Below are 11,538 nucleotides of genomic sequence, written 5' to 3' on the forward strand. Positions count from 1 at the left end.
CCATCATGAGAACTGTCCTTGCTAAAGATGCTTTTCATTTATACTTTACCTTTCATAGTCTATTTAAGTCTATTTTTGGCTATATTTCTCGAAGCAATGTTTCTTCAAGAACTGATCTGGAAAACAGTGGCTTGCCACATGCTCTATATTCATTTCATTCACAGAGGGCATTCTTTAGTGCTAATGCAGTCTGAATTTAATTTGCATTTTAATTAATATTTCAAAGAAAGTCTCTTGGCATCTTGTTCATTTGTTTGTTTAAGCTATCACAAGCAAGAGTCCTATTGGATCCTGAAATTAACAGGGAATTGGCATGTGGTTGAGTCAAGGCTTCACAATAGCTATTTCCAGAAAAAAATAGTTTTTGCTTGCTCACAAGAAAAAGTATGAGCCATCCATTGTTAAGGACTTCAGCATCCCTAATTTCAAACTAAGAGAAGCAAATGATGGCATGGGATTTGTTCCACCTTTAGAAGTGTCTTATTCAAAGAAACTATTAATAATTTTATTTTGGGTTTGAATACAGATTGAAAACATATTTATTTTCTGCCTTTCCATCCTCCTTTGCTTTGATGTTCTTGTCTCTCTCCAAGAAATACTCAGAACACTAGTACCTCAGTTGCTTCCTTAATAATTTCAGATTAATTTTTATTATGATACTAGCAGCCCCGGCCATGCGTTGCTGTGGCAATTGTCCTTCTCATCACAGTCCGCAACCCACACAGATGTCCATGCAGGTTCAATGATCCCCAGCATAGCCTTTTGGGGTGGTCAAATGGAATCCCTCTTTCCCTTTTCAATGCACATCGTTATATGGTGCTGACTTGTTTTTTTAGTATAAGGTAACCCTTTCCATTCCACAACAGAACTGTCCAGCGTGCAAATCCTGCTGTCCATGAGGCTGGTTGACATGCACAGTCCTGGCTTGGGTAAGGCAGAACTGGGGCAAGCAGGCTATCCCAGTCAGGTAGCAGAGGCTGGGTGGTGAGGCGCTCAGATCGAGAGACCAGCTCCCTGGGTTCTTAAAGGGACCCACACGTGCAAAGAAGCCCGGAGCCGGGTAGTGGGGTTGGTTCACCCCCACCCCACTGATTTTCTTAGAAGAAAAAGGCAAACTCCAGCTCGCTTTTAGTAAAAGAGAGCTGTGGCGAATATGGGTGAGGAAGTGGGTAAATGGTGGTTGGATGTGAAGGAGGGCAGAGTGAGGTGTGTGAGGATGAGCTGGATGCGTATGAAAGTATGTGTTTTGTGTGGTAGCAGTAGGTGAGGCACAGAGAGTGAAAGTTACCTGCGTGTGAGGGAGGGACACCCCACCTGACGTCTCACATGGCAAAGTGTGTATGTGTTTCACTTCCACTCATATTACCTAACAGTATTACCTATTTACTGTTTTCACTGCTCATCTCTGGCCATCTGTATGAACATTCTAAGCCCTCATACCAACCCCACAGGCCATAGACATGCTGCACAAACATTCTAAGGGTGACAGTTAAACACAGCCAGCTTCATGGCCTGGTGCGCCAGTAAAAAAACGTTTTACCTGGCTCAGGTATGGACTTTTGGTGATTTGAAGGTCCGATTACCTGCCCGCAACAGGGAGGGACGTCCTGTGAAAATTTGGGGGCGATCTGTCTAGCAGATTCTGAGGGAGACCATCAGGGACAAACACACGTTTAGATTTTTATTTATATAGATTGTGTGAACTGACTTGATTAATTTCTCTATCTGTGTAGTGTATACAGACATGCAATTTACCAAATAGCTTCACTTACCAAAGAATGCTTAAGTAGAGGTCATTTGCTTTAGGTGTAGGATACTGGTCTGTTCATATAAGCAGCCAGCCAGACCCCTCTTCTCACAAAATGGAGGTCTCTCAGAGAATTTTGGAACCCATCTTGTATATAAAGCCTGAGCAGGAAGGTGGTTGTTTGTTGAACTTTTCCCCTTAGCCCCAAGGTGTCGCTGGCTGGACAATGAAGCTAGCAAATCCCCAATGTGTAATTGTAAATCAGCACTCTGTACATACCATTACTTTCCCTATCTGCATCCATCCCAGAAATCCCTCAGTATTCAGAATAATACCCCAGGCATTCTTATAGGCCCTGATGATTAATCAAACCTCCCCTATCTTGTTGGAACCTCAGAAAAGCAATCAATTATTTGTCTCTGACTTTGCTGCCATCTTACCTCATACTGCCTCAGAAACAATTTTGGGGTATAAATATTGATCCTTTGGCCATTCATAGTGAGTGTGTGAGTTCAGGATCAGTGGGTTCACATTCACTTGCATGTGGACCCTTCCTTTTGTTCCTGGAAATTTTTTCAGTGCTCAGAACATGTAGCTATGTATACCTTTGGATGTAGGTAGGACATGTTGCTTTGCTCAGCTTTTGGACAGATTTTCTTATTTTTGTAGATCACAACATTAAGGGGGGTGAGTTGCATGCTTCATGTTTACCTGTGTTGTGATTTCAAAGCCCTAAACTTTCCCCCCACACTGTTGAAAGGGAGGTCCTGCTTGGGGTCTTGGGATTGGTACAGATTCTCCACCAATCAGAAGCGTTTCCTTAGCAGAGGGCAGGAGCAAGTGGAAGGGGGACTTTGGTGGTGGAACAGCCAATCAGAACGCAGGAAAAATGGGATGTTTGCGCCTGCATGTTTGCATTGTAAAAAACAAATAGCAAATATATGTGAAGGGGCAGAAATAAAATGGATTGTTTCCTCCACGGAAAAAGGGCTCCCATGCATAAAGGACAAAAACGGAATAAAATAGACCTGGATTCAAAAATAATGGATGTAACCAGTTGTTGTTATGCTGCGCAGAATCGACCTTAGCTGCTCAGAAGATAGGGCTGCTGCCTTCTGAAAAGCATTGGGTTGACCTGCCCTCCGTGGACTGACTTAGTTTTTTTCTTACTGCACAGTATCAACATCATTGAACATTTTGAAAATTCTAAAATTAAAATTGTGAGCTTTTGAATCCTCAACTTGGATACAAAGCTGACAGATATAAAGCTGGGAAAAACCCGAGATAAACATTAAATCATAGTGTGCTAGGTGGCCTGACCAACTACCCCATTTGCCCACTGGATAAAAAAGTGCCACCAGCAGTCCAGTTCAGAAAATTGATGTGATGACCAAAGAGGCCTAAGTGTGTAAGAAGTTCTGTGAGAAAGAATTGAGTGGAAGACTATAACTGGAAAACAGATTTATATGAGGCATTTGCAGGGTCCCTTTCGACTGCATCAGTGGATACTGCCATACGTGCTCAAAAATAGATTCTGGTGATCACGATATTTTCATGTCAGTGGCTGCTTCCTTGTATGCTAAACGTCACTGTGTAGATCAAGGGTGAGCAAACTGTCCCTTGGAAGTAGCCTGATTGTCTCCAAGCAATTAAAATCAGTGCTCTGCCTTCTCCTCCAGTGCTGCTGTAATCAATTTCTCATGTTTTCTTTAAAGCGACTGTAACAGCTTCTTTCTTTCTCTTTCATGTGATGGAGGTCCGCATGCGCGCGCACACACACACTTTTACTGTGGGTGGAGAAATGCTGACACCACACCCTTTCTTACCCTCTTCTCCTTCATGCACAAAGACATAGACACACCTTGCTTTGGATGAGAAGTAGCAGGTTATTGATTCCACCCCACTCCAAAGCTGCCATTTGCCTGTTCCAGGGAGAATATAGAGGTAATTGTATATTTTTTTGGAGAGAGGCTTTGTGAAAGCAGAAGAGGGACAGTTTCACCACCTGAGTACTGAAGACCTGATCTGAAATGCTATAATTTTTGTACTTTTTACCATTTTGTGACTGCTCCATCCACTGAGCTGCCATTTTGGGAATGATAGCTCCCAAGTCTCTTGAAAAAAAAATCAAATATCTCCCTGAAACATACAGCCTGTCTTCCGCTTGTCTAGACCACATTCCTCAGGCCTGTATGGTGCCATGAAGCCTCCCATCAACTCCCAATATTTCAGTTTGGGCAAGTCATGGTGGTCATGTGGGGACAGGGTATAGGAAAGGATAAAAATGTGCCATTCTGAATGTTAAAGGGGCTTTCAAGGGGTTCAAGATGCGCACCTATAAAACTCCATGTCCAACACCTTTCTCCCATTGAACTTTGGTAGAAATGCTATAATAGATTCTGAATGGATCTGCCTCAGTCAAGGCCCAAATATGACATTTGTTTAATATGAGCTTGACTTCTCAGCTTAAGTTCACAGTAAAGGGCTTTAAGCTACTCTGAGCTAAAGCTTATGTAGTAATCCCAGAGACTGACTTGACTTTGCAATCAAGAGGACGCAGCAGGTAAAGGTTGTGAAACGTGATACCTTGTCCAGGCTTTTGTGTGTGATTGGTGCTCTGGGTGTAAATGCTTTTACTGCAGCTGAAAAGTATTCCAGCCATCTATCTCACTTTCACCTTATCAATAAGAGAGCCCTGTTGGAAACACATATGTTTCCTTGCGCTCCCCATGTGAGAATGTGATTTATATAATAATTGCACTTGTCAGCAGCCTGTGAATTTATTTCAGCTGCTGCACCTGCATTTGGGAGCTGGCACAGACATTGTCTGGGCTGTGCTTGCCTTGTGGATTACCATGTGAGAAATTCCTTTCTCTGGAATGCTTGCTTCAGTCCCATTCCTAATTGCTGTGGATGGAAATGCACTCATTGATTTTATTTATTAAATGTGATGCATCTGCACAAGACAGCCCAAGGTGATTTACAATTAAAGCAAGTTGTGCAAAAGAAAATTAGTATGATTGGCAAGCTAAACTAGGAGAGTGGAATGCAGTTTGCGAGCTGCATACATAAATTCACACAATTATTAATGTGGATGCTTACAGCCCAATGTGGGAAGAAAGCAGAATCTGAGTCACCTTTAGGGATCAGTGTAACCTTGGGCCAATGTATTTACCCCCTCTGCTGGCACAGGGGGCAACCCTACTGGCAGAGGAGGCAAAGGGGTTGGTGGCCAGTTGCCCCGTAGGTCTGCAGCAGTGAAACCTAGAAGTCGGGGCCATTGCAGAGCTGTGCTGGCATGCAATTGAATGACAGCCCGGGGCACTCCTAGAGATGGAGCTGACATCAGTGGGCTCCCATCCTGGCTTCACAGGCAAGAATGCTGCAGCCCGGAGCTCTGACTACACCACCCTTTTGTTTGGCATAATTCCATTCAGACATATAGAGGGCTTTCTGGCAGCAGGCTTTTTTGGTATTTTCAGCCTTCCAATGCCAACAGAAAGTCCTCGGGAGGTGGCAGGGCTGGGCAGCAGCAGTAGTGGGGAGAAGTAGCAGTGAAACCTGGTTCAGCAAGAACACCATGGGTAAGTCTTCCCCAAATCTTGTTTGTTCGCTTAGTTAACATGCGCTTTTTGGCCAGTGGGAAATTGCTAGACAAAACAAACTTTGTTCATTTACCTTTACAGCAAAATCTACCTTTACAGCAAAATCTATCTTTATACACAAATGAGCTGCAAGCAGAGTAAATCTCCATGGGGAATCTTCACGGAGAATTTGCTGCAGAACACAAAATTGTGGGTGCAACTATGAAACTGACCAGAAGTCTGTGCAGCAGGCAGGGGAAAAGATCCATTTTGGCTGGGCTGCCAATGATTGTGTTCTCCTGCACTGAAGGAACAAAAAATTCCAAAATGGGTCTTTCTTTAATATCCTAAAGACTTTATATTTATTCTGGATCTCAAAACTTTGCCAGATTAAATAGGTGAAGGCAGTAGTTTATCTAATTTAAACCAAAGCCATAAAGGCTTGAAAGGTCATCATCTTGAACTGAGTCCAGAAATTAATTGGCAATCAATGAAGCTGATAAAGAACTGGTTTGGTGTACTCATTTCAGAAGATGGTAGTTAGTATTCTTGTTGCTGTCTTATGTGTCAGTTGAAACTTATGAACCATCTTCACAGGCAGCCTCACACAAAAATAGTCCAGACTAAGCTGATAAAAAGCTGTCCTGACAACTTCTACTACTTCTTTCTTCAGTAATAACCAGAATTATTTCCAGAATGTATATCTGCTCCCTCAGTGAGTATGTTACCTCATCTATTTCCCTCCCACAGTACTTCTATTTTTGTAACTAGATTTTGTTTGAATTTATTAACCTGATCCAAGATACTGATTCAGAACTTCCATTTAGTGTCATTCTCATATTCATAGCACTGAACCCCAAATCTCTGGAAAATGTCCCATAGAGATTTTATGTGGACATTAAATATCACCGGAGAGATGGAACCTTGAGGAATCTTGGTTCATATGATATCTCAGGAAACATTAGGATAGGAAAGTCCATGGGAGCTATTACCCCAGAAAAATTAGTCCTTTGAAGTGAGCTTTCCACTATTCCCTGCTGGTGGAACTTTCTTCTCTTTCTATATTCTTTTTCTTCTCCTTCTTTCACCTCTCCATGGGCTTCTCTCATGTGCTTTCCTCCTGCTCCTCCTTCATTATTGCCTTCCCCCTTGGTCTCCAGCTCTCTTTCACTCATCCATCTCACTTTCCTCTCAGTTTTACACTGACTTCTTTTTCTTCTCTGGCCCCTACCAAATTAAGAGTTGCTCTTTTTAAAAGCAACCTCCACCTCTTTGTTGCTGACTACACCAATTCCTACTGTCCACAGATAATGTCAGGTTTATTTCATGAGGTGGTTCAGTGGATGTTCCTTGCCTTCCTTCCGTGCTGCCCAGCCAGGAGCCTGCAGAGGTGATTTCCCTTCCTGGCTGATGTTTGGCATGCTGGCCCATTGATCAACCCTGTAGACAGAGTAAGGTCCTTGCTCTGTGCCTCTTCTAGAATTGGCTGGTTGTGCAGCAGGATGGATCCCAATTCCAGGAGGCTTTTGTTATAATGAGAATTTAGAAAGATCCTCTGCATTCCCCAAGGAACTTATTCCAGCTCAGAGGTAGGGAACCTGCGGCTCTCCAGATGTTCAGGAACTACAATTCCCATCAGCCCCTACCAATTGGCCATGCTGACAGAGGCTGATGGGAATTGAAGTCCCTGAACATCTGGAGAGCCGCAGGTTCCCTACCCCTGTTCCAGCTGCTTGTGGAAGAAGCTCAAGGAGTTTATTTACATCTTATAAGACTTGGGCTTAGAGGCCCTAATTACACACACACAAAAAATCGAACAGCCATCTTAACAACAATTCCTTCAGGCTTCCAGATACCAGCAGGAGACTGATGGCCTTTCTGCCAAACATGAATCCCTTATTAATGGTATTTTTTTTGCCATAGCAATCAATACTGGTATGTCTGAAGTAGGATCTCACATCAACTAATATATTCTGTTCCTAGCGCTTACCCCACTGACCAGTATTTTAAAATCAAAGTTGCAAAACCCTATTGATATGGAATTACAAATCAAGAGTTAATTTTAATCTTATACTGCAGAGAGAATAAAAACGGAGAGCTAGTAGACAGAAACACTTCCTGTTTCTTTGATCTAATTTCTTTCCAGGGGATAAGTATTTACTAGCACAAGAAATCAAATAAAAGTGATGCATGAGGTTGTGGCATGTAGAAACCATTAAAGGGACTGAAACAGTTAGATTACCTAGTATTGTTTGCAGAATACTTAAGTAACATCTCAGTGCAAACTGACAAAGTCATTGTTTGTGCAAAAATTCCTTTCCAGTCCTTTCTCAATTTAAGCTTAGTTAACTCTAACAGGTCCCAGTGGGTGGATTTGTTGCTACATGAGTAAGAAGCCACTTCATTTGGGGGACTTTATAATTTCCAAGATTTGTCGTATGTCGATTGAAGATTTCTTTAAAATATACTTCACTCAACTTGAGTTGGATCTTTGTATAATATGGCTGATCCAATGCTAATGATATGAGTTTTTATGTCAACAAACAATTTCCAGAGTACCAGATGTCTACTTGGTTTGAAAGTCTATATCCAGTAAAGGCCACTAATAGTTTTGACTCTGAATATGGAATTGCTGAGTAGACTGTGCTGGCGTAAAAAACATTTATGGGTTTTCCTAGCCATGCTAATTTTGCTGTCAAGGATGACAGTTGCCATTCTGTGAGATGCAAATTGGATATCCCCAAGCAGTGCCTGACATACAGGTATAAGGCAACCATAATGCATTTGTGCTCGAAATCTGCAAGGCTTTTCTTAATAGTATTGTGTCTAGCATCTGATATGTGTTCCACCAACTGCTGGTTTCATCCTTCCTTCTCAAACTGGCATATGAGTGTTGAAAGTCTAACCAAATAATATACCCATTGATAACTAGCGGTACCCAGCCATGCGTTACTGTGGGTTATTGTGGTGAAATGGGAAAGGAACAGTAGCAGCAAATCAATTGCAGAGGCTAGCAGTACGTGCTCATGGAAACATGCAGCCTGATACTGTGCGATGTCATTGATGTGTGTGCCGGAATTCCCTGGGGGGGGGGGAATGGAAAGGCACCCCTCCCTTGCATCTAGGCTGGCTGGTCATGATCCTTTACCTGGGAGTAAGTTTGGTTGGTGGCAATGGGTGTTGCTTCTGAGTAAACCCTCTGAGGAGCGCGACGCAGCCATTCAAAGTATGTCAAAGAACCCTCCACTCTGAAAGTACAGTAATATATCCAGAGAAACAGGCAGAATATCTTTGTTCCTCGTGCTCATAATAGATTCAGCAAAACTCATACATGTTGATGAATGCCAGAAAGGATGTATGTATTAAAATTGGTTCTTTTTAAGAGTGGTAAACACAAATGTTTAGTCCTTTTGGAAAAATTTGTGTTTATGTACATGCGTTGGGAATGGAATAACCATGAATAGAAGTACTGTTCATGTAGGAAAGATTGACAAATGGAATTTCACTATATTCAGGAAAATGAAGGACTGTTTGGTAGCCAATGAAAACGTTCTTGTAAGCCTCAGCATTATGCTTCAGTGGGAACAGGTCAATGTGTAAGTAGACAAAGGGGAAGCTAGCAATAACATCATTAAAATATTTGGAACACAAACTGTTCCAATTATGTTTTAGGCTCTAGGAACCCTTTAAAAACTGTAAACCCTAAGTACTGAAGATGTTTAAAAGCAGCATTAACCTGCTAAATTTAAAATACCCCACATCTAATTTCAACAGTATCCATTGCTTCATGTGTTGACATCTGTCCCCTTCTTTAAAGTGAATAGAACAGAATTTGACAAAAGCCACTGGACTGTTGTGCTGTAGAAGTTGTGTGTGGAACAGTGGCCAGAGATACATTAGAATGACCATAACCCTTGGCAGGATATATAAGCACATTTTGAATAGGGTGGGTACACATTCCTGTTGGTTAAATTATTTGCCTATGAGTTGAGATTTATTTTTCTTCCACCAGCTATCCCACAAACAAATGCATCCAAATTTGTTGCAACCAATTCTCTTCATCCATGCAAGTCTCCTGCATGAAATTCATCTCTGTAAAACATTGCCAAAGTGTCTGCCCAGTGCTTGAGGTACACTGAAGAAAAGGCCAAAAAGGAACAAGAGTGGAAGAACATCACCCAGCCAAATACCACATGGGACAGATTGTATTGATTTACATGGGCAAAATTTAGCTGAAGAGGGCCAGTAGCAATGGAACTTGACAAAAACAAAGAAACTTTGCTCAGACAAGTAATGCAAAGTGTATAGCTGCATCACTTCAGCGCTGATTTTCATACTATGGAAAACAAAATACATTTACTTATTTTTTAAAAAATTACTTCAGGGAACAGAATGAAGAAGTTGTGTACTGAAGTGGTCACTTCCACTTCAACTATACCAAGAGATCAGCAATAGGGGTTACCAGTTCTAGGTTTAGAAATACCTGTACATTTTGGGAATGGAGCCTGAAAAGGAGAGGGTTTGGAGAGGGGAGGGACTTCAATGGAGTATAATGCGAAACAGTCTAGCTGTCAAGTCAGCCATTTTCTCCAGGTGAACTGATCTCTGTCACCTGAAGATCAGCAGTAATAGTGGGAGATCTCCAGCTACCACCTGGAGGTTGGAAACCCTGAACAGCAAATGCTTACCTCAGTCAGGACTGGGCCAGTGTGAGAGTGCCTGTGTAGGGCTAGAGAGACTTTCATTCCAATCTGAGGCTGCCAAGAAGCCTACCAGCTGTCTTTAGGCCATCTCTCAGCCTTTTTTATAGACTCATAGTGTGGTGGAATGAATAATGGTTTAGCGTGTCATAACTTCCTTGGAGGAAGACTGAGATAAACATTTGCTAGATATAAAGTGAAAAGAGAGAAGAAGAGTTTGGATATGGGCAATTCCATTGCTACAGGCCCTCTTCAGCTAAATTTTGCCCAGAGTTTGGATACAGGAGAGTTTTTCTCCTGTAAGGAGACTCAAGGTGGCTTACAAACTCCAATCCCTTCCTCTCTCCACAACAGACACATTGTGACATAGGTGGCACTGAGAGAGTACCAAAGAACTGTTAGTAGCCCAAAGTTACCCAGTAGGCTTCATGTACAGGAGCAGGAAAACACATCTCGTTCACTAGATACAAGTCCGTCACTCATGTGGAGGAGTGGGAAATCAAACCTCATTCTCCAGATTAGAGTCTTCGCTCTTAACCACTACACCATGCTGGCTCTTTGAGAGAAGACTGGAAAGACATGCCTGCTGTAGACAAACTTCCAAATTCCCCGAGAGACTCAGAGAAGAAGAAAAACATGGTAGGAGTGACAGAGCTTCCAACTTCCAAATGGGGCCTGAAGATCTCCAGAAATTACAACCGATCTCCAGATGTCAGAGATAAATTACCCTGGAAAAAATTGCTGCTCTGGAGTATGGACTCTATGGCATTACATTCAGCTGAGGTCCTTCCCCTCCCAAAACCCCGCCCTTCCCAGGTCCACCCCTAAATCCCTAGGAGTTTTCCAATCCAGAGTTGGCAACCCCAGGACAATGCCTATGCCACCCAGAACCCCACATGCAGGACTGGAAAGTTCTCTTCCACATCTGGAACTGAGGTAAAGTACATTGTGACATCACCACACGAAGAAATGTTAGTATTCATGTTGTGTTAGTGATCACAAAAATTGTTATGACAAAATACAGGAAATCTATCTACTGATTATCATGGATTAGTAAACATAGCAAACATGGATAAATTAACTGGTCTGATATGCCTGTAGAATGGAAATGGAAATTGTCATGCACATCTGTGATCATTTTCTAGTTTATTGGAATAACCAGTGTTAGTATTGTCAGTTAGGGGAGTTTTTGCTTTAGTCCATTCTAAGCACTCAACAAGGAGAACAAATCCATGGTTTTGAAAAGTTCTGAAAATATCAAAGGCTACCCCTTTCATTTAAAGTTATAATATGGGATCAGGAAATCAATCACCCGGAGAATGTTATTCCATATGTTTCCATCAGCATTGATGACCTGGTGGACTCTGCTGAAAGAAGGAAATTGAAACTCGCTTGTTAAGGGAAATTAATTCTTCACCCTGACCTTGGTGTTAGTCACTTTGACTCCACTTCAAACTGAATGCTGCGATAGAAGCATGAATACATATGCAGACAACAGACAACCCCC

Source organism: Sphaerodactylus townsendi, linkage group LG02 (assembly GCF_021028975.2).
Source record: "Sphaerodactylus townsendi isolate TG3544 linkage group LG02, MPM_Stown_v2.3, whole genome shotgun sequence".
NCBI classification, from domain to species: domain Eukaryota; kingdom Metazoa; phylum Chordata; class Lepidosauria; order Squamata; family Sphaerodactylidae; genus Sphaerodactylus; species Sphaerodactylus townsendi.